Source organism: Diabrotica virgifera, chromosome 1 (assembly GCF_917563875.1).
Source record: "Diabrotica virgifera virgifera chromosome 1, PGI_DIABVI_V3a".
NCBI lineage: Eukaryota > Metazoa > Arthropoda > Insecta > Coleoptera > Chrysomelidae > Diabrotica > Diabrotica virgifera.
The window spans coordinates 134,457,959-134,480,992 of record NC_065443.1 but is presented as its reverse complement, the minus strand read 5'-3'; the positions used below and the strand labels follow the sequence as shown (position 1 = coordinate 134,480,992).

Here is a 23,034-nt window from a genome sequence, read left to right as displayed (position 1 = left end):
GATAACATATTGTGGTAAAACCTTAATTTACTTTGGTAGAAATATCTTCTAAAAATTCTTCTTCAAAAGTCAAATCATCTGTGGCATGACGAGCGAAGTTGCACTAGGAACTTTGGTTATTGTTTCCTAGAGACTGCACATAGTCTACTATTCAAATAAAACATTTTAATTATTCCAGCATTTCTAATGGCTCGGCCAAGTTAATAAGTTTAACTTTAGAGGCCGCTGTCACAAAGTAACCATATGTGTCACAAAGTAGCCTCACTTTACGGTACTCTATAATAACGACATTTGTACATGATTTTAATGAAATCTGTACATTGCCACGATAAACCAAGGTAATTACTTATTATCTACGAAATCAAGAAAGTGCTTTGTTGTCAGAATTACCATTATTTATTAAATATACGAAACTAACTTATTGTGTGAATAAATTGAGTGTTATTGATTAATGTACTCTAGTTATTTTCACAATTATTATTCAATCATTGTGACAATAACCAAATATATTGATCAATGTCAAATAGTTCGTTGAAACAAAAAATTAAATTGTTGTTACAACGAAATATTATTCAATAATCACTGTTAATCAATATTACGAACTAAATTTTTTTGAGTGAGTACACTAACACTTCTCAATATCGGTCAAAAAAGTTGTAAAATTTTCTATATGAAATAAATGAGTTAAAATGAGTTAAAATGAGTTAAAATAGAGAGCTTACCGCCTTTCACCCTGATGATTCCAAAAGGATAAAATGCTTATAAGCGAATGGTGGTGCTCTGTATTGAAATTAAATCATAACTGTCTTTCGTATTCATTATTTTCTTTTTGAAAACATTTTTGGTTCCCCCGGGCTTCCCTGTATTTCATTGTTTTTTTTTTCTGTCTTATTTTGCAAGTACTTATAATATGCTGGTGTCTATTCAATCACTGAATTTTCTCTAATTAAAGATGAAGTAGTTCTCAATCCTAATAAAAATATTAATAATATTTAAAAATATTATAATATTGCTAAAAGGTTTTTAAATTGAAAACTTATTGGTCCATTTTCTTGGTAACACCACCAAGGCTTCTAAAATTTGCAAGCCAGATGGATGCTGAAGCGAAGAAGACAAGAGGGAATTCAAAAACTTACAATTCACGACCCCGTCTGTTCAGCTGGTAAATTCCAACAGAAAATGGACCTAGTTACTCAAAGAAGTAACGACCAATATAAAAATAAAATAAAAATTCCATTTTTATTCAGTTCCAATGCGAAGGCAAAACAATTCAGCCCTCTGAATCGAGGATTTTCGACTCTTGTTAGAGTCTCATCGGAGAGAACGTAGGCCTGCTAGTCCTACGTTCTCTACAACTTCTAGTAGTTGAAAAATAAGATTATTTTGCCTTCGCATTACAACTGAATAAAAATGGAATTTTTATTTTATTTTTATATTGCTCGTTACTTCTTTGAGTAGCTAGGTCCATTTTCGGTTGGAATTTACCAGCCGAACAGACGGGATCGTGAATTGTAAGTTTTTGAATTCCCTCTTGTCTTCTTCGCGTCAGCATCCATCTGGCTTGTAAATTTTAAAAGCCTTGGAGGTGTTACCAAGAAAATGGACCAATAAGTTTTCAATTTATAAATGTTCTTTAATATTTTTAAATATTATTAATATTGCTATTGCCAGATGACGCTAGTCACCTAGTCCATTCACGTCAGTTGCGGTGTGGGGGATAAACTCTCGGTGTTGGTCAATTGGAGTATGGACTAGCAGGCCTACGTTCTCTCCGATGAGACTCCAATAAGAGTCGAAAATCGTCGATTCAGAGGGCTGGACTGCGCTCCGTATTCTAGTTGAAAAATAAGATTGTTTTGCCTTCGCATTGCAACTGAATAAAAATGGAATTTTTATTTTATTATTATTTAATTTTCTCTAATGATTTCATATGCACGTTGGGATTCTACAGCCCCTGCCATGTCCTGCATTTCGGTCACTATCTTTTTGTCTGTCCAGAAGTCTTCATTGATTGCCTGGTTCCTTATTGTAGCTATAATTATCCAATATTTGATAATCCATGTAGTTGCCCAAGTAGCAATTTGTCGACGCGACAACGTTGTCTAGCGCGTGGCAACGTTTTCTTACAACGTTGTTATTGCCTAAAAGACGACCCTATTCTGCACTGATTTGGTGGACGATTTCTGTGTTGCCTAGGCAACCTCCTGTTTAAGCATCATCGTTTCGTAATCGTTGCATAAGACAACTGAAGCGACTATAAAAAGCACCTGCGCGTGCAATGGTTGCTCAAGGAGTCAGACTAGTTATGTTTTTTTACCTATATTTTTAACACCTGTATGGTGAATGCGAAAACCAAAAAGTAAACTGTTTTGACATCGTATTGGGTATTTAAATTTATATAAATACATAAAGGACTTACTACCTGATGTGAAATTTATAAACGCATCTCAGATTACCGTCAAATATGGATATTTCACCCTTAAAAAACACACGCGCTCCTTTTTTTATGACATTTTTGACAAAAAATATGCAAATTTAAAAAATCAAATTTTAATATAAAAGTCAAAATTTATGTTAAAGATGTTCTGTATAAATTTAATGTATTGATGGTGCTTTTAAAGGTATCAGAAAATGCCTGCATTTTTTATATTCTGTGTTTTCATTTTCTTTACATCCCAAAAATCTCTGGTAAAACCATAATGGCGCATTAAACAATATTACCAATATTACTAAAAAAATACCTTATTACCAACCTTAGACGGATAAGATAACTTAGAAGTCCAATCGCCAACCAAACCCGGCCGCGCAGACTATCAAAACCATTTTAGAACGCACCCTCTTATTGGGTGACAGAGGTCATGTGACCAGTGTCAAAAGTGTATCATTCTCATTAACAGCGTTGCCACATTTAGTAGATTTCTACTTTTTTGGTAGATCTTTGATATTTTTTAAAAAATTCTAGTAGGCAATATTTTTTAGTAGATTTTTGGTATATTTCAACAGAATTTGATCCACTTTTTCTAATCATGAAGAAACTATAATAAGTATTTTTGAAAAATTTAAACGCAGAATGAAAGACTGCATTATTTAGAAAAACCAAAACGTTTCTTTTGAACGAGATATTTGGAATTAAAACTCACACTAATTTTTTTCGTTTTTTCACCCCTGTAACGTATTAAAATAAACATTATAACGTAATCTTTCTTTGTCCGTTTAAATTTTTCAAAAATACTTATTAGTTTTCTAAGGATTCGCAAAAAATAAAAACATTGAACATTTTAACAGAAGACATTTTGCGCCTATCCCCTTAACTTAGCTGTTGTTTTTATTATAAAAAATCCCAAAAATCCTTAAGTATATTTTAGTTTTTGATTTAGTAGATTTTTGCTAAAAAATGGTAATTACCAGTTGGTGGTTTGGAATAATTAGGTTTCCAATTTTGTGAAATTCCTCTTGGGACATTTAGGACGGATGTGCATTGTGCATATCACTGTATTACTGTATTTACATGACCTAAAAGAATCTACTGATTTTGTGAAAACAAAACTACTGAAAGAGTAAAAACTGACCTGGCAACCCTGTCTACCAAAGCAGATGCAAAGATTAAGGTTATCAAATCTCAAATCTACTAATAAAACAATGGAATGGAAACCAGCTATTAAAAAAACAAATAAACAGGTTGTTAAATAAATCGAAAATTTCCATCAAAATAAAATATATAATAATTAGAAAAAAATACCGTTATAAAGTAAATTCTTTTTCACCTCTGGAAGGTGCCGCAAACGTGTCACACCTCTAGAACAACACAGGGTCGTGACGTGACAGACAACTACTCAACTACAGAACAGAGTCGTTGCGATTGTTGAAAAAACTGAACTGTGATATGTAGTTGTCACAATGGTAATAAATTAGTTGCCCGTATAACTACAGGTTGTAACATCGTAATGTCAGTCGGGGTAGGGGACGTTGGCCGAAACAACTGAAAATGCTCTCGGGCAACGTTGTAGACAGTGCATTTGTTTGTACTGACAACCAATGCGTCGAAACATTGCTACTTGGGTGGTGGCTTCCCGGTTTCGTCCTATTTGATGGAACGTCGTCAAAAGCTTTTCTTTGCAATCTATGTTCTTCCATGCAACTCATGTCTCCATAGTCCATATCATATTAACTCTCGTGTCTCTATTCTTGCTTTTGTTGAGTGTATTCGATTCGTGGGTTTCCCAATTTCATTATTCGATTAGAGCGATAAGCTCTTCCGAGAAAATCCATTTTTATTGAGTCTTTTTTCTTTGGTTTTTTCGTCATCTCGCCAACATTCTCATGCACATGTCAATACTCATTACTCATACAATTGCTCCGTAGATAATCAATTTTGTATTAATGGAAATTCGATTGAACCAAAGTAAAGAATTCAGAACACATAAATATATTATATCTATTCTTTTGTCCCTGTTGAACTCTGCATCGGACATTTCACATCCCAATCAGCTGAAACTTTAACAGATATACCTAATACCGCCTTTGTACTTACTTCATTCCTACTGTAGCGTAGACATCTTTAAGTTTCCTTAGCAGGTATAGCCGTGCCGTAGGTACGTACTCAATATCTTCTTCGCAGTTTGCTAATATTACTTGAATATCATCGAAGAATTAACGTTGTCAGGTAGTACCAGTGGCGTGCTGGCCATATAAATGAATCGGTGCAATCACCGAGAGGCCGCGGCCTCTTGAGGCCGGTCAAATAGGTTTTTTCACAAAAAATTTTAGATGAAAAAAAAACATTTTTTTTTAATTTCTAATCGAATGGTATTATCAAAATAGGCCTGGATCCCGCGTAGCAAAAAGAAGTTGATTAATCTCAAGGTTAATAGCTTTTCGGTGTCTAGTCGGACAAACTTTGATGTATGGGAACACTGGAACAGGGGAAGTTTTAATTGTGGAACGTGATTTTAACTGTGAAACGTATCATCCTGACAAGTTTATGATTGTGAAAACCACCAGTTTGTTTTTAAGTTTATTCAATAACAAACTTTATATAATATATGAAAAAATGTTTGTCAGACAAATATGTTGGGCATTTTAAAAGTCCGACACGTAGAACATGTGAAATGACAGGAATTATATTGGTGTAAATTGCAGTCTGATTTTTGCATGAGAATTTAATGAAAGGGTAACAAATCAATAATTGGAAGTTCTGTCCGACAAAATACATAAGACGTTTTCGTAGTCTGACATTCGAAACCTGTAACCTGTTACACAATTAAAACTTCCTCTGCTCCAGTGTTCCCTTACATAAATGTTTGTTCGACTAGACACCGTTAAGCTATTAACAAATTTTCAGCTTGCTATTAATCAACTTTTTTTGGTACGCGGCATCCAGGCCTAAAACATTTCAAAAGAATTTAAATTTTTTTTAATTGTGAAATACAGTTTAAATAAATGAATAAGACTATACATAAATGATTTCTCAAGATAATATTTTTTTTTCATGCATACCAGTATATTTATGGTTTTCCAATTTCCTTTAAACATCTTATATGTAGGTACTCTGCAGAATAAAAAATGGAAAAACGTCTTGCACATTTTTATTTTGAATGCACATTTTGAATTAGGTATTGGAAGTATCGAAAAACGATTTGTTCAAGACAAATCATTTTATGATGATATAAGCACTCCACATCCTAGAAATTTTGATACCATAAAAATGGTATACCTTTAACGGCATTTAAATCATTTAGATACTGAAAAATTAAGAAATTTTTAAAATCAATGAGAAAGTCTCAGTAGCTGGCTGCTGGCTGTATACCATAATTAAAAATCATACAGAACAAGTAAAAACTTCGTTTGTATAATGGTATAAAAAGTTTATTGAAAAACTATTAAAAAGTCATCCAAAAGGATTCGTAAAACGTTTTCGATCTAGATCAGATCATCTTCAGTGCGTTCTGCTTAGTACATGAAACTAGCAACCTTATAGAATAGGTGACATCTAGAAATATGATTTAAATTTTTAAAAACTGATGTTAGTGGCGACTCTAAGTTGATGTGAAAATAAATATTTAAGAGTGCTCAAAGAGCAACATGATTCACTGCTCGATGATAAAGTGTGGTACTTGCCAGTTCGTTGGATACAGACCAACAAGAGTCATCTCCTATATTCTTGTTGGTCTGTGTCCATCGAACTTGCAAGTACCACACGTTATCATCGAGCAGTGAATCATGTTGCCCTTTGAGCACTCCTAAATATTTCTTTTAATATCGACTTAGAGTCGCCACTAACATCAGTTTTTAAAAATGTAAATCATATTTCTCGATGTCACCTATTCTATAAGGTTGCTAGTTTCATGTACTAAGCAGAACGCACTGAAGATGATCTGATCTAGATCGAAAACGTTTTGCGAATCCTTTTGGATGACTTTTTAATAGTTTTTTAATAAACTTTTTATACCATTATACAAACGAAGTTTTTACTTGTTCTGTATCATAAGAAATTTTTAACCTACCAAAGCTGCTACTGCAAATAGAGAAGAACTCGTAGATTATTGCGTTCTATTAATATTTAAATATTGTCAAATTAAAGTATTTGCACTGTACTTGTATTTGTTCTCTCTTGTATTCGCTGTGTGCAAGTACTTGGAGGGGATACGAGAAACGATCGCGCACGAGTAGCGGAGAAATCTTGCAACTTTCTTTAATTCATATTGTCAATTGAAATTGTCATATTGACGTATTTTGTATCTACTGTCATTGAAGGAAATGGAATTTCGCAAATGCTGTATTATAAATTGTAAAAATACAACAAAAAATTGTCAATTTAAGTTCTATTCGTTCCCAACTTCTAAGCACAAATTAATACAAAGAGAAAAGTGGATTTCCATACAATGTTTACCTTTAAATAACATAACATCAATCTTACTTTTTCTTCTTATTCTTTTTTGGGCTATGGCCTTGACAATTATCCAGTAACCAGGACTAATATAATTGGCCAATATAATTAAAAGTGCTACACATGTTGCTGGGCTATGACACCAAGTGTCGCTTTCCGAACTTGCACGGTCCCAATAATTGATTTACTAAAATTCAACTTAATACATAATAGGGAACTTGCACTAAAAAATTTTTTTGCATAAAATTGTTAATTTATGTTTAAAAATGTTATATTCAAAATATTACGTCTTAACAATGAATAGTGTACGTACAACATCTGATCAAAGTTCCGCGCCTAAAATTTCCGTTTCAAACAACTTCAAAAGCGCGAGCTTGGGTCTGACGTCACAGGCCACATTTATCGTTTTCGCCCGTTTGCTTTGAATGCAGTTTGCCATTGCCAGTTGTGCGTATCGAATAACTGTGACGTTTGCTCGGTATTTATGTTATTGTATTTAGTGTGCATCAAAAAGTTCTTTTTTATGAAATTACTTTTGTCGTTTCTTGTGTTGAAAAAAGAAACAAGTAACTTAAAAATAAACAAAACTTAGTAATAAAAGTAAGAGTAACTAAAAAGTATTGGTGCTACTATAGTATGCGGTCTACAGTCATGTTTCTACTATAGCTTGCGGTCTACCGAGGGATGCTGTGTGAGTATACCCTATTCCACGAACATACGCCTGTTTTGGATTACTTCGACAACGAATATTTTACTGTGCAAAATAAGAAGAACGAAAGTAAATTGCAAATTACATTGTTGTTTATTGGAATAATTATTAGCGCCATTTACTTTCGTACTTCTTATGTTGTACAGTAAAATATTCGTTGTCGAAGTAATCCAAAACAGGCGTATGTTCGCCCATATAAGCTGAGATGATAAAGATATTAACTTGTAAAATTACAATAATGATTCTTCTTATTTATGCGTATTATTAACTTTGTAAAGAAGGATTTTGTTGGCTATCGGTACGTTTGCTAATCACCATAATCTTTTCTCAGAAGGCTTTGAACACAATAATGAAATGCTCCAATAGGTACTAATAAACATTGCAATCAAATATAATAAACTTCATAAAAATTTAGTTTCGTTATTATTATGCAAATTACACCGTAATCTTTTCCAGGATATACGAAATCCTTCGATTAGAGTTAGGTAGATGAAACCCACGGGGAAAACCGTTTACTATAATACATATAATGGTACCAATTTCAGTTTGAAACTAAGCTGATTGGGGAACTACTTACAATATATAAGATGAACATAAATAATACGTAAGAATTTTCAATTAAAGACGATTAAAATGAACTGTTGTACTTAATCGCTTTCTTTTGAAAACCCCTCGTGAGTAATAATACTTATACGTTATAAACACATTAGTAATTTCTAAAGATTTATAAATTTGACTTTAAAGTAAATAAACTGATTGTAGAACTATGCAAGAATACAAATAATAGCTGGTAATATCCATTTAAATACGATTAAAATGTAATACACCCGTAATACCTAATCGTAGACGTAGATGACTGTGGCCTCTGACGTCAGACCAATAGAAGGACGTTCAAGAGCCTCCTAAGATATTTGAATTTGATAGCATTTTCAAAGCGCCGTAATTAGCGTACGGTTTAAAAATATTTGTTTTTTTCGCATAAAAGCGTTTTAAGATCATGTTACCTTATGTTTTTTAATATTATTTTAATATTTAAAAATTTATGCAAGTTCCCTCTCAGAATTTTATTCTATTTTTATTTTAATTACATTAAATTCTTATATATTTATTCAGGAAATTATACTTTCTGCCTTAGCGCCGGACTCCACTTGCGATTTTCTAGTCGCGCGATTGTTTTGTCGCTAAGATTGAATACATTGTTTCAAATACAAGTCAATCCACGATTATTTAGTCGCAAATGGATTGACTCGTATTTTCGTATTTGAAACAATGTGTTCAATCTTCGCGACAAAACAATCGCGCGACTACAAATCACAAGTGGAGTCTGGCGCTTACTGCATACAATATTGCCATACATGTCATTTATTATTTGTAATATTGCTTATTCTTAAATAAAAAGATGTATAGCAAATTTAAAAAAAAATTAATTGAATTCAAAGTTTTATTTAAAAATAATTTATATTTTTGTTTTCTTGATTTTATAAGTAACGAATAAAACATCCTGATAATAGAAGGTAAAATGAGGATGGGAGGCCACTTTTCTATAAAATCACCGGGCCGCTTGAAAAGTTCCAGCACGCCACTGGGTAGTACTCGACAATTTTGATTCTGGGAACTGAACATTTTTTTCAGGAGATAGGCATATGATAGCGTAGAAAGAAGCAAAATATGGAATGCAATGGCGGAGTTCTCAATACCAAAGAAACTCATTCGTATGACCAAAGGCTGTATGGCGGGTAGAATATCTAAAGTACGTGTAAATAATAAACTGTTTGACAGCTTTGACGTCAACAGTGGACTAACAAGGTGATGCGATATCTCCACTACTTTTAAGCTTGTATATTAGAAAAAGCCATGAGGTCGGCCGAAATAAAACATCCAAGCAGATCTCCGGAAAATGAACATTCCATTTGACCCTAGGATGATGGAAACTGAAAAAATTGGAAAAAAATTGTACAATTAGCCAGGATCCACCCAGGGTTGTAGCGCTACGCTACGTGATGATGATAGGCAAGGTCCCTGTTCTTTGTTGGTCGAAATAATGGTCCTGAAAAGCAATTTTTGGTTGTAACAACTATCAATAATTTTATCAATGGCATGGGTCTGGTGTAGAGGTATTGTGCAGAGCTAGGGGTAAGTTTTTATTATTATTTTTTTTTCTTAATGGCTTTGGATTGCTTGATTAATTCATCGACGATACCGATACATAATAATAAATACTCTTTGCAAAAATATTAAATTTTTACAAACTTATTAAGTATTTCCTGTGTTGGAACTTACTATCTGCTATTTATTAAAATCTATCACTGGGGGCGTAGCTCAGATGGTAGAGCGCTCGCTTAGCATGCGAGAGGTACCGGGATCGATGCCCGGCGCCTCCAATTTTTTTGTTTTTTTTTTATTAAATTGGCCAGAAAAAAGATATTTTAATATTAATTATTATTCTCATTATATTGTATTATTATTATATTATTAAAAATGACATTTAGAATATTAAGGCGGAGATACATATGCGCTCTGCTCGGTGTGCGAGCCGCTCGCGCGCAGCGTATTCTTCAGATTAGTACGTGTTTTCAAGTGACGCACAAACGGCACGCACACGGCGCACCACGATCTAAATTCTGTCGGTTTTTCAACAAACGCTTTGATGGTTCGCAATACGTATTTGGACGGGTTTGCGAGTGGTTTGTTGGTTTTGGCGCGCATGAGTTGAATATTTGTTAGTAATGGAATGGTCGGAACTGTCGGAAGGAAATTGATGTTTACCGTGGAAAATCATTATTGTGGGATCCTCAATAAAGAACCATTTAATTTAAAGAAACAACTTAAATCCGATCTGAACGGAAATAGAAGCTGAAATAAAAAAATGTACATGCGGACCTTTTTAAAAACTGTTAGTTCATTGTTGTATTAAAAATAACATGTATTAAAAATAAGATTTATTATTTTATTTGGGCATAAGCCACAATTCGAGTTTAAAATCAAGTTTACTTGACCTTTCGACTTTCACTTCGGAAATAGTTATCAATATCAAAAAAACATTCATAAGCAGATATATATATATATATATATATATATTATGTGTCACCGGAAATAGTTTTCTAACTTCGTGTCTGGTGAAGCAACGCAGTTGAAACAAGCGGATATATTATAATTGTGTCACCGGAAAGCGAAAAAGGTAAGGCACAACTTGAAAGACCCAATAGTTTTCTAACTTCGCTTCTGGTGAAGCAAAGGAGTTGGAACAAGCAGATATATTATAATTGGGTCACCGGAAAACGAAAGAGGTAACGCACAACTTGGAAGACCCAATAGTTTTCTAACTTCGCTTCTGGTGAAGCAACGGAGTTGGAACAAGCAGATATATTATAATTGGGTCACCGGAAAGCCAAAACGGTAACGCACAACTTGGAAGACACAGTAGTTTTCTAACTTCGCTTCTGGTGAAGCAAAGGAGTTGGAACAAGCAGATATATTATAATTATGTCACCGGAAAACGAAAAAGGTAACGCACAACTTGGAAGAGCCTATAGTTTCCTAACTTCGCTTCTGGTGAAGCAACGGAGTTGGAACAAGTAGATATGTTATAATTGTGTCGTCGGAAAGCGAAAAAGGTAACGCACATCTTGGAAGAGCCTATAGTTTCCTAACTTCGCTTCTGGTGAAGAAACTGAGTTGGAACAAGCAGATATATTATAATTGGGTCACCGGAAAGCGAAAAAGTTAACACAGAGCTTGGAAGAACCTATAGTTCCCTAATTTCGTTTCTAGTGAAGCTACGCAGTTGAAACAAGCAGATACATTACAATTGTGTCATCGGAAAACGAAAAAGGTATCGCATGACTTGCAAGTACCTATAGTTCTCTAATTTTGTTTCTGGTTGTAGGAACAAGCAGATATATTATGGTAGGGGAGCAAAGTATGCTAAATGTGCAGTCACTCGAGCGCTTTGGGGACCTATTGGGTTGTGATTATTATGTCCTAAAACCAAAAAAGTTAAGTAAAATTTTCCATTTTAGTGGGGACTTCCCATTTTTTAATTTAATTTTCCATTTCCAACAATCTTTTTTCCGAGTATAGCGCCATCTATCCATAATTCAAAAAAATGTTTCGAATAAAAGTTGTTTATTTTTATACAAACAATCCAAATCTGCAATAAGAAACGGGGTCTACCATTTAAGATTTTAAAGCAACCCCCCACCTCACCTCCGTGGGGGGTCGTGCTTGGAACCATTCGATAGATTTTTCAAAAACATTGATAAAGTGTATTTTGCAGTTTTTCGATATGATGTTTATTTTGCGAAAGATCGCGGGATTTGTATTTAAAATTTTAAATTTACCCCCCCCCCCTCTCCGTGGGGGTCAAGTTTGGTATTTTTCGATAGATTTTTGAAAAATATTGAACACGTAGTTTTTAGTTTTTCAATCTGACGTTCATTTCGCGAAATATTCGCTTTTTTTTGTGAAACTTTTTGACTCACCCATTTCCGTACGCCCCGCTCAAATCGTCATATTTTTGAAATATAGACTCTTTTGCATGTACTTAACTTACCTTATCTTAATCTGACAATTTCGAATATTTTAAGGATAGATTTTTTTTCAAGCCCCCCTGAACGAACTCCCCTGTGTTAAGAGCCAATATATGGTGGAGGTACATCTGCAGGGTACCACGTTTCTCCCCATATGATAATCTGACGCGCTCGAGTAACTGCAAAAATCCCCGCTTGGGCTCCCCTACCATTATATTTGTGTTGCCAGGAAGCGAAAAAGGTAGTTCCCGAAATGTTCCCAAACTGTGGCTTATTCCACATAAAATAGTAAATTGCATAAGATGACACAAGAAAATAGTTTCAGAACAATACCAAAATAAGATGTAGTAGAAGTAAAGGACAGAGACATGATTATCTACAATTACTAAACGTTCGTAAGTTTCCTCTGGATCGTCAAAATGAAAAATTTTAACGAACAATAACCGCGCCACGAACGCGCGGCGCACACACGGCGCGGAGTTCGCGGCGCGGATATGTATTTCCGCCTTTAGGATAATGATCGCCAGATGCCGATATGTATAGTTTATTGAAGTTATTCTTTGGTTACCTACATGATTCACATAACAAACAACTCCTTAAGGTAGTTCAATACCTTTTATAAATTATTTTAAGTCTTCTCTTCTATGAAAGGTTTGATTGAACGGTTCAAGAAACTCTTTTTTGCTCTATCCATGAGGAGGCCTGGACAAAGGCCTCCTCATGCAGTGCAGGTTTACCCTAACTTCGGGCCCTGGGCACTGGAGATTTAGGGACCCCCTTCATTGCTATTCGTCGTTTATTGTAAAATCCATACAATAATTTTTTTGAAACAAACAAAAAAAAATAGCAAATGTAAAAAATATTCCAAAAAATATATTTAAAAATATTAAAAACAGAAAGTTCTACAAAATAACACATGACAAACAAAAAAACATATTCTAAAGAATACATAAGACAAAAATTAGCTCATTTTTTTCTTCAATTGGCATTCGCAAACTGCCATATTAATACTATCAAAATTCAGTCGCTCCAGTTTTTTATTTTCTATAATACAATAGTGATAATGCGTCTAGGGTTTCTTGTTCCAAATTTGACCTTTAATATAATAATATAATAATGTACCTTAATATTCTTTTTAAAGCCGAAAAAGACTGCTCGCCTGACGCATTAAAAATTGGTAATAGTCAAATAAACTTTAAACAATAAAGTTAAATTGGGAAAAGTTGCCTTTACATCCTGGATGATATCAAATTTTCAAATGGTTATTCAAATTTTGGCATAACGTTATAAAATCAGTAATTTCATTATGAAAGTTCTCTTTGGTTTCATCATTTTTTTTTAAATATCTCGTACAAAATATTAATTCACATCTTGACTTCTTCTTTATTTAGCGTAAAAGGACATCTAACAGCTGATATAACGTCTATTTAGCATTATATTCTCTTTAAAAGATCTTGAGTAATATGGTCGCATAATATAACATTAAATAGGTATTTTAATTCTGAATCTTTCTTGCCCTTTTAAAATTGTTTCACTTACAAATATTTTTGGCTTCTAATGCAATTTCGCTTAATTTGTTGATTACTTCTCCAACAGAGCTCAAATGTCATTAATTCTACACCAATTGACACGTTAAAGTCCGCAGTTTCTAACGGTCTATTACATTCATCCTTTTTAAAATTCTTGCCCAAATCAGTATCAATAGAGCTGTCTCAAAGGTATCCATTTTATTTTGAAGTGCCTAGCATCACTTCCAACTGCTGATTTTTTGTCTCTATTATTGCTTAACTGGAAAAAACATGTTTGATGGATCCGTAGTTTTTAAATAAAGCATTAACAGCGTCAAAAGTTTCTACAAGTTTTGTTTTCATCACTTCCAGGAATTCAATGCAAATTTGGTCAGACATATAGCTAACTGGCAACTTTGGTAAGACTATAACAACTCTTCGTAGGACCTTTACCCAATAGTCAGCTTCGCGTTCTACTTTCTCTTTCAATAGCCAGCGTCTATAAGTCCAATTTAACTGATGATTCATCTTACTCCATCTAACTGATGATCTTGTTATTAATTTGCTTTCTTCATGAGATTCGAGTAAATTACACAAATTTTTCCAGTGGGTTTCTATCCAAATCCTCTTTTTTTTTATTGATAATAATTTGCACGGGCAACAGTAAACAGCTTTAACACTTATATTAGCCAAGCAGCGTCGTATATTGGCCAATCTCTCACCTCTTTGCCTCCATTGGGTTTTACTCTATAAGAGTTGCTTTCATTTAATCTTCTATACATAACAAGCTTTGTCTCCAGCTTCAGACATTTATGCGGAAGTACTCCTTGGTTTAAAGGTTATCACAGTTCTTATAAAGTTATCAGTCTTAAAATCAGACCATTTCAAAATCGCAGGAATTTAGTAGTCTTTTTCCCTATTTCAAAAAATATGTATCTTAATTATTTAGCGGATTTTAATTTCTTATCAATAAAAGGAAATGTCACTTTCCCCGGTCACTCCCCGGAGGGGCCAGAGCACCTGGGCGCCCAATGGATAAACCGGCACTGTCCTCATGAGTTCTCGCCTGTTCTGTGTTTTGTGCGATTTGGTGCCACTTTCTCCCAACTTTTACTTTGATGTCCTTTAGTCATCGTTTTGTGGTTTTCCTTTACTGCGACTGTGCTCGCATGGTCCCCAATATACAATGTTTCTCGTCCACCTTCCGTTGTTTTGTCGTGCCTGTTCTACCCAGTTTAATTTCATTTCCGCAATTCTCCTTTCCACCTTCGTCCTGATTCGCACGTCCTTATTACATATTATGTTCTCTCCGAGAAACTTAATATAACTCGTTCGATGGCTCTCTGCGTGTTGGTCTTAACCAATTTGCTGATAACCCTGTAAGTTATGTCACGGCCTCCATTACATAGGTCATAACTGGAAGAATATTATAAGTGTCGAATACTGGTTTATTGATTTATTGGTATCTCTGCTGATTGTTTCTGTTGGTTTTAAGAGAAAATAATTTTAAGAAAAAAATCGACATGTGTTTGCAATATGATTTATTATTCAATATTGAATTATTTTCTGACCTATATTGTTCATCATCATCATCATTTGGCTCTACAACTATATGTGAGTCTTGGCCGCGTTTACTATTTTCCTCCATTTTTGTCGGTCCTGAGCAGCTATTTCCCATTGCTTTACTCCCATTTTGCGTAGATCACTGGCCACTGCATCCTTACATCTCTTTCTTGGGCGGCCAACTGACCTTTCGCCATGTAGCCTTTGCCAGAATGTGGCATTCAGAAGTCTTTCGTCACTTGATCTTAGCACGTAACCCGCCCATCGTATTAAGTTTGATTTAATGTAGCGTACTATGTTTTCATCTCCATATATTGTCTGGTGTCCACCATTGTGTCTTCTTCTCCATTCTCATGTTGTCTCTTCTCTGCAAGGCCCATAGACATGTAGTCCGCAGTATCTTTCTTTCAAGTACCAGTAATTTTGTCGTTTCCCGCTGGATCAGAGTCCATGTTTCGCTTCCATACATTATTGTGGGACGAATTATTGTCTTATATACTCGTATTTTTGCTGATCTTGAGAGTATTTTTGATTTGGGTATGGTCATTAATGAGTAATATGCCCTGTGTCCTACAATGATCCTGGCTGCCATGTCTTTGCGTATTTATTTTCAGATGTTATGATCGCTCCCAGGTACTTAAATTCTTTGACGACTTCAAATACTTGGCGACCTATTTTGTTAACCTATTAACATTTATAAAATACCTACATTTCTTACTTATGTTGCAATTTTCTAAGCTACAAAAATTGGACTCACAGTAAAATACGCCTGTAAGGCAGACTACGGGTGGCAGAGAAGAACCAACAAAAATGTAATGGCTTTATTTAAAGTACCTACCATGATCAGTTTCGTCAAGTCGTAAAAAAACAGATAGTTGGGACACGTAGAAAGAATGGCAGCGAAGAGAATCCCTAAACTAGTTATGACCAGAAAACTGGTCGGTTCCAGAAAAAGAGGTAAACCCTGAACGAGGTGGATTAATAAAGTAGAGGAAGAATTAAAACACGTGATGCTGAGGGACTGAACAAGTAACTTCATCTAACAAGGGACTTCATCATGCCCTTCAGAGTAATTAGGAACTTGGTATACTTTTAAGTCTGAGTCTTGTTTAAAATAATTGTAATTAGTTACTATTACTCACCAGGCTTCTGGGTTTAACCACGTCGTTGGTCTCTAGGCTGAGCTGTCGATGTCCTGTCTGGCGTCATCTTCAGGGCTTTCGGGGTTTTAGTCTTCTGATGGTGTCTGAGACCCCAAAAGCTCTCAAGATGACGTCAGTGAAGACATCGAATGCTCGGCCTGGAAACAAACGACGCGGTTCAACCCGGAAGCCTGTTGAGTTTAATTTTAATATTATTTTATTGATATCGATTTTTGCTTTAAGTTTCATTGTATTAACCGCGGCAACCCTTCCAAACATATCGATTGAAACTATAGTCCATCCGCTATAACTTTTCCTATACGTCACGATTCATTTTCAAACAAATTAAGTCAAAACATAAAGTGAAACGTACGTCGATGTGTATTTATACATTGTGTATACTGTGCGATTAAGAAGCTCGCTGTAGCGAACTCGGCTGGTTCAGTGTTCTGTTTTCGCACACAGGTTTTGGGAAATCTTCTTCTTTTTATTATTTCTCGAAGGACCAGCTGAATTCAGCACCTGCAAGGAGTAATCTTTGCTAGGGATAAGGAGAGGATGATAGGTAATAAAAACACAATGTTCATAAACTAACAAAAAATAGATATATTAAAAAGTTAAATTAGTCGGAGAATAAAAATGAGAGATAGCAGATTGATAGTATAAGTTTAAATTATGAGATTTGTAAGACAGTTTATCACGCATAGAGTTTTTGATAGAACAGCGAACCGTTTCCCGTACTGACAACACTGCGAACTTGACGAGAGGTAATTTGGCACTATCACTTACTGCCTAGTTGATAAGGTCACATACCTACATTAATTATATTGTTATACTTGAGGTGAAAATAGATAAAAACTACATTATTTGGAGCTTCTGAAATGCGGTGTGCATTCGACGAAGGTGGCAAACAGACTCTACTAGTTTGTAGTTGGGCAACTTTTAGCTTTGTTGTTTGGCGGGAAAGATAGTTGGCGGATATATGGATAACAAACTAGTTTTTTAAGGGACAGGTACAAGGTTCTAATGTGTTGAAATATTGTGAATATTTGTACACTGTAAAAATTTATGGTAAATTTATACATATACTGTATACTAGGTGCTATATATATATATCGACGTAAGTTTCACTTTATGTTTTGACTTAATTTGTTTGAAAGTGAATCGTGACGCATGAGAAAACTTATAGCGGACAAACAATATCTATCAAAATATTTGGGTTAGAGGAGAAACTATTTAAAATAAACTATTAGTAGTTTCGTATATTGTTTCGTGAAATACTTTCACTCGCAACGGTGAACAGTTTACAAAACATAATTAAGTTTTTAGATAATAGCAATATTATGTTTAACTTTCTGAATATCCCAAGGGCTTTGGGCTTGAAATTTAATTTAAGAAGGTATACCTTCAGATTAATTTACGTTAGCATTCGATATAGAGGCACGAGATATTCGGTGATAAATTTAGGATGATTTGTATTATGTAAAATATTTTGAATAAATATTAAATATCTACAAACATATGTATGTATTAAAAGTTTTGTAAATGTACTGATCTAGTCTGTTTTTAAACCAAGATGAGTAATTCAAATTTCCAGCGTCTTAAAGCTTGCTTTTTGCTTGCCTCAGGCCAGTTTACTCCACTGTTATCAAATTTTCACACTAATGACATCTATAAAATTTTGACACTACTATATCAGAGTTTTTTTTATTATTTTTTGCGTTATTTTTTAATTTTCATATTTTTAGTCTGTTTTTATATAAAAAACAAATGTTTTTAGAACTCTTTAGCGACGTATTAGTATAATATAATATTTATGGATTACCGTCAAAGGCCGATATGACCAACCAAAAAAGAAGATGTATTCGGTGATATTTCTAGTGCCTTTATCAGGTGTTAATCTGTCCTTTTAGTTTACTCCTCTTGGTTTAAAAACAAAGCTTAGTAGAAAAAACTGGTTTAAGCCAAGACATTCATTTTTCTGTCTTTTAATATATTAAATATTTAGGTTTTCTCACTTAAACATTTCTCACATTTAAATGTTAAAAAAGTGAAAATCTTTGGTAAGTAGCATCTCATTTTGTGATATAATCCCTCATGCCAAACTTTATCAAAAGCCTGGCTACATCAAGAAAAATTGCAGAACAGACTTTTCGTTCTTCTAGAGCTTTTTCTACTATATCTGTTATTCTATGCACCTGATCTATCATTGAGTGGCTTTCTCTAAACCCAAATTGATGTTTAGGAATTAGATTTTTTTGCTGTATAATTGGTTTTAGTCTCTTCAAGAGTAATTTTTCATACAATTTCGACATGACAGGCAACAGTGAAATAGGCTTATATGAAGAAGCTTCTTGTGGAGATTTTCCTGGTTTTAATGTCATTATAATTTCTGCCACCTTCCATATCTTTGGTACATACCTCAGCCTAAAGGAAGCATTTATAATATGTGTTAATTTTATTATAGCTCTCCTTGGTAGTTGCTTTAACACTTCTCCAGTGATACGATTAAATCCTGGAGCTTTCTTTGGGTTTAAATTTTCTTTTATTTCCATATTATACTTCTTTTGGAGCTAGAGGATTAATCTCCGTTTCATCTTGATCAGGGAGCTCCCAGTTTATTATTTCTTGTTCTTCATTTAGTTGCAGAGTATTTTCTAGGTAATCAGCAAACCTGTTTTGTATATTGCTTCTTGCCCAGCTACCACTAGTATTTTTCTAATTGGTGGATTCTGTAAGATTGGCCTTTTTAATCCTTTAGTAGCCTTTCACAGTGAGTAATCAGTAGTACTATCATTTGATAGTAGCCTGTTGCCACTTGCGTCTAAGTTTTTATTTTTTCAGTTATTATCTCTCTGATTTCTTTAGGGTAGGTATTTCCTTTTTTTTTCGACACTGTTTTTGCTGTTGTTTCAAGCAGCTTGTTGTACATTTTTATTGAGTAATTCTACTTCTGTCTCTAGTTGATCAATGATTCTTAATAGAACTGAGAGGTTAATCTTCTCTTCAAGGTCTATTTGGAAACTTTTCCAGTCAGTATTATGATTTGATGATACTTTTTTTTTATGTTTACATTGTGATTTGAATGGAAATTTAAATGTTTCTGTGGGTTGGCTTTCTATAAAGTTTGGATGCATATTCTGTATCCTATTTGGTGATCAGGGCATCCAGAAAAGGAAGTGAATATAGTTATGTTCTTTTTCCATAGTGAATTTGTTTGATTTTTCTTTATTGTTGACGTTTCTATTGTTTCAACAATTATTGGTTGAATATGATGTATCACACGGAGCGAAAACATCCACCCTGATATCTTTTTACCCAAAACTGGCTGTTACTTACAACCAGCAAGGCATGTAAATTTAAACCTAGATTTTGTTTTGACTATGATGTGACATAACCTCAACAACCAATGATTAGATAATACAGTTTTTAACAGAATTATCTTTAATCTTTCTTATAGGACGATTTCTGGAGTGGAAATCGAAATGTATTTCATTTGGAAAAAATATACCAGTATTTTCAACGAAAACATTTCGTTTATAAATTAGCAAAAGTGTGTGTGTTATTGCGTTGCCGTTCCTGCAATACTCAGATCAGATTTATTGATGGATTCTTATGTAGTTTTGCCTTCTGAATCCAAATCTGAAAACGGCATTTCGATATTTCTAACCGTCTTCGAGATAATCGACTTCAAAATCTAAAATATGACGTCACAATCGCTTTATTTTCTGCCGACACACTACACGTCCAGCTGAAATCGTTGCTATTAAGTAGGCTAATTTTTTTAATCTCAATTTGTTAAGCAAAGCATAAGTTATTTACGTTTAAGTTTGACACTTCGTGAATGTTAAACTAAATTTTAAATTAAGTATTAATAAAACATCAATGCCATTTGATAGTGAATTTAATTATTATATAAAATAAATAAGATGTTCAAAAATACAATTTGAGTATATTTTAAAAGCAATAATTATTTGGAGGACGAAGTAGTATATGGTATACATTTTTATTCAATAATTATTTATTAACAGCTTTAAAAAGGTTTATACGGGTATATGGCCTCCACTTTATGATAAATGGACTGTTCCATTTGCTATGAAATTAAAATATAGTCGGCTCGCTAAACTCGACAAAACTGGCTAGTAATTTTAGTAGGCAATTTTTTGTTTGTGCAAATTTGGCCAAAATTGATAAAATTACTAATTATTTAGTAATTATTAACTAATTAGTATTTTTTTGCCAAATTGGCAAAATTATTGACTGAAATCACTAACCAGTTGTGTCTGAGTTTAGCGAACCGATAGTATATGAAATAACATTTTTTTGTATAGAAAATTATGGTCTGATATGTGCAATTACATCCTTCTAATGGAAAAAATATTTGAAGATTTTTCTCAAATTATGGATACCAACAACATTTTCATTTATAACTCTTTTATTTTTAATTTGACGAAGAAAAGGTATTTTTCATAAAAACGTCTTCATGTTCTAAGATTTATGATGCAACCATCATATGTAAATTTTTATTAATTTTATACGAGGTATATAAAAAATATGAATTTCGATCAAAATTAAACTGCCTTTATAGTTCATAACATTTAAATTAGAATGATATAATTGCAGATTAAAACATAATTATTAATTCTAAACTAATTTTCATAATAGCAATTTTCCATATTATGAATTAAAATACGTAAATAAACAAAGTTTTCGTTATGAAAATGCTCGCATTTTCAGCTTGTTTAGGTACTTAACCCTCAACTGGTATGGTGAGTCAATACTGACCCAACAAAATTTAGTTTGACAATTTAACGAATTTGCCGGTAGATACAGGCGTACCGGATAACGTACGGTACAGGCCAGCTATGAATTCTCCTATTTTCTACAGTACTCTCAAGTTGACCTACGACCGTTGTGCATACGGGAATTTTTTTTTAATTTACGTTTTCAAATAAATTCAACGTACAAAGCGCTCTAGATTTTTTGACTTTTTGCCTAAAATTCTTAATTTTGTATTTTTATTTTGAAAAAAGTATTTATTCAGATTGGCGTTTTTTTTTTAAATATTTCTATTACTATCTTGTTAGTTTTTGTATCAAGATGAAAAAAAAAATCAAAGATTATGTTTAATTCATAATATATACAGTGCTAGTCAAAAGTCCGTACCCCCCTCTTATCTTTTGAACGGTTATACCTATAATAGTGAAATTTGGAGGGAGGAAATAAGCGGACGTAAGCTTCTTAACTAGTCATGACAAGTGACGTAATAGTGACAGATGACGTTACAGAGCCACTGTGACCGATAATTTTAAATGGGACCTTATGGCAAGTGATACCTCGTTTGAAAGGTATTCAAAATACCTATTCAGTCATAGTATTTTTTTTGGGTTTAAGTTGATTTTTATTTTGGTGAATAAATTAAATAAATATAATATTGTAGTTTCGCATTTAATTAACAAAAATTCAAATGTCTGCCTATGGTTTTTTTGTCAAAAAATTGACGTTTTTCAATTCTCTAGTAGTTTTTACGTCAATGTCAACCTTTTTGACAAGTAATCAAAGGCGGAATTTTGAATTCTTATTAATTAAATGCGAAACTACAATTTTATATTTATTTCATTTATTCATCAAAATTAGCTTAAACTCAAACAAAATTAGTATGACTGAATAGGTATTTTGAATACCTTTCAAACGAGGTATCACTTGCCATAAGGTCCCATTTAAAATTATCGGTCACAGTGGCTCTGTAACGTCATCTGTCACTATTACGTCACTTGTCATGACTAGTTAAGAAGCTTACGTCCGCTTATTTCCTCCCTCCAAATTTCACTATTATAGGTATAACCCTTCAAAAGATAAGAGGGGTGGTACGGACTTTTGACTAGCACTGTATAACAAAACTGCAGGCCTCAGGGGTCCATGGCTTACAGCATTCATAATAATAAGCTATAATGTAATCTGTATCCATTTATTTTCTGGTTTTATATTGTTCCTAATCGTTTAATTAATAAAATAAATAAATTACAATATGTAAAATCGTGCAGATTTTATTCGCTGTGCGCAATAGTATGGTATAGTTAGACCCAAACCCAGACATCCAAAGTGAAAGTTATCCTCCAACACCAAATTGTTCTATATGGTCCACATAATGTTCAGAAAAAAGTCACACCATTTTGAGCGTCGGGTTTGGGGGGGGATAGGGGGGAGAAATCTGCAAATTCGTATTTTTTTACGTTTTTCGTCAATATTTCTAAAACTAAGCGGTTTATCATGAACAACCTTCTACACAAAATTGTTCTACATTAAATTTGCAATAAAAAAGGCCCTATGCATAACCCTTCTAAAATGAACGATTCCAAAGTTACGGAGGTAGTATAGTATAATTGGTCCAAAAAAAGGCCTAACCCAGACATCCAAAGTAAAAGTTTTCCTTCAACACCAAATTGTTCTATATGGTCCACATATTGTTCAGTAAAAAGTTACACCATTTTGAGCGTCCGGTTTGGGGGGAGATGGGTAGAAGTCGGTAAATTTTTAGTTTTTTTTTAGGTTTTTCGTCAATATCTCTAAAACTATGCTTTAGCGTAAGGAATTTTCTATAGAAAAATGTTTTACATGAAATTTAAAACAAAAAAGGTACTATACATAATTGCTATAAAATCAACGGTACCACAGTTACGGAGGGTGAAAATTTGAG

General features: G+C 33.5%; 1 non-coding gene across 1 annotated transcript; it reads left to right on the top strand.

The window, feature by feature from the left end:
* The first annotated feature begins 9,903 nt into the window (after positions 1-9,903).
* Trnaa-agc (transfer RNA alanine (anticodon AGC)) lies at positions 9,904-9,976 on the top strand. Its single transcript has one exon. It is a non-coding gene; the product is annotated as a tRNA-Ala (tRNA).
* Positions 9,977-23,034: the final 13,058 nt, after the last annotated feature.